Raw genomic sequence first — 2,262 nt, 5'->3', positions numbered from 1 at the left:
TGCTATGATGCAACGACTATGGACATCGGCTCGCCGTAAGAAACATGGGCTACAGAACTGGGACGAGTGCTGTCTTTGTTGCCAGGATCCCGAGACCTCTGACCATCTGCTTGCCAATTGCAGCTACACGAAGCAGGTCTGGTACTCAGTAGATCAGATGATAGGCAACGCCTCCTTCCTGCCAGCCCCCAGGTCTTCAATGATGGATTGGTGGCTGCTCCGGAGGCGAAGCTTCCATGGCGCCAGGAAGAAAGGGATCGACACCACAACTATCTTGATCTCATGGCGTATTTGGAAAGAGCGAAGTAATCGAGTATTCACCGGAGATCCACAACGGACGCCGCAGCTAGCATCAGCAGTCGCGGACGAAGCGGCGATCTGGTTCATGGCTAGGGCACACTGCCTATCTAGTGTAGGATGGCATTTTGATAGTTCATGACGCTATGGTGCTGGTTGTTTACTGTCTAGGAGCTCTCGTCTCGCGTAATTAGCCCCTAGAATCACTGCTACCATGTGCGTGCGCTCGGTTTAGGCCCGCGTTGTATGAGTACTATCTATTTCTTCTTAATGGAATGATGCGCAGCCCCCTAGGTTTACAAAGATCGTGGCCTTTATCATCATTGCTATTTGTTGCAATCAGCAATAGGCACTTTGAAAATCGAAGTCGCCATTTTGAATGATGCTGAAAAATATCATATTGACATCTGACGATGCTTATTTGTTGCGGATGTTAATGATGAATATTTTTCTTTCTTTCTTGACATTGTGTTATTTAACGTATTTGTATATACTGCAAATGGGTCAGCTTCTATCTTTCAAATTTCAGTTCATGAGCAGGGTATATATAGTTCGCTCTGAGTAGTTGTTTGAACATTACATACCAAATTATTATAAATTTATGTCTTTGCACCTACATACTTCATTCTGACGGCATAATAGCGGCAGTGTGAACCTCATGGCCTTCCTATGTTCAAAATCATTTTTAAAAGTTCATTCAATGATAAAAAAAAAAGATAATAATAATATGTATCACGCGTTGGTCGGCGAGCTCTGCACCCACACTGGGCGGATGATCGGCGGGCCGGAGGCGAGCCACAGTCTCTAGTATGATAAATACTGTGGAGTGCAAGGGGGGAAAGATTGTCAGATATTGTATGAACTATTCACCTTCTTCTTCTTCAAGTAAACTTTCCTCTTATCAACTATTCTTCTTCTTCTTCTTCGAGTAAAGTTTCCTCTGTTCTCCGACTGTTGCTCTATTCATCTTCTCCTTCAAGTAAACTTTCCTCTGTTCTCCACTCTGTTCCCGAGTCGCATAGTCAATGCAGCGCGAGGGCTGTTGCTCTCTTTCTTTGTGGATTGTTTTTCTTTCTGGAAGGATTACGCCGCCGGCCTAGACTGTGGATCGGCCTCTCCCATTCATGCCGAACCCTACTAGGTCGTGGCCGTAATCCAAAGGAACTGCTCGACCGGGGCCATCCTCATCGAACCCTAGGTAAATCACCGCAATCCTTACTGGTTCCTTGCCAATTATCCCGGTGAGTTCAGTTGATCCCAGTTTCTTGTGCATGTGTTCTCCATTTGTAATTTTCCTGCTAGTGCTAGGAGCAGAAGCCTCTGAGAGCTACTGCACTTCCATTCTGGGGGCTATTTCAATTTAAGCAGTAGCTTTCTCTGAGCCATCCAAGGAGCAGAAGCCTCTGAGAGCTACTTCAATGTAAGCAGTAGGCTCCTGATCCTCTAAGCCATCCAAGGAGCGGAAGAGGTTAGGAGCATATTGCTTTAGCACCATTTTTTTCTGGTAGTTATAACATGCTTCTGTTTGATCTAAGTACCAATGAATTTGCCAGCAATATTGAACCAAGAAATTCTTAGCTTCAAATGATTTTTGTTTCTATAACCACAGACAGAATGCCTAATGAAGCCAGCTTTTGTGTGATGCAAGCTTTTGTACAATATTTTTGTGCTGCAGTCAACTTAAAACATTCTAGTTTAGAGAATACTAACCTCTCCATTTTGCACAAAATTTATTCCCTGTAGTCTTTGTATAATCTCCCCAAATTCCGGGTGTTTGGGAGGCATGTGCTAAATTTTAGCACATGTCACATCGGATGTTTAGACACTAATTAGGAGTATTAAACATAGTCTAATTACAAAACTAATTGCACAACCCCTAGGCTAAATCGCGAGACGAATCTATTAAGCCTAATTAGTCCATGATTTGACAATGTGGTGCTACAGTAACCATTCACTAATGATGGA

Source organism: Setaria italica, chromosome VI (genome assembly GCF_000263155.2).
Source record: "Setaria italica strain Yugu1 chromosome VI, Setaria_italica_v2.0, whole genome shotgun sequence".
Lineage (NCBI taxonomy): Eukaryota > Viridiplantae > Streptophyta > Magnoliopsida > Poales > Poaceae > Setaria > Setaria italica.
The sequence above is the reverse complement of the archived record's forward strand: the minus strand, read 5'-3'. Positions refer to the sequence as shown.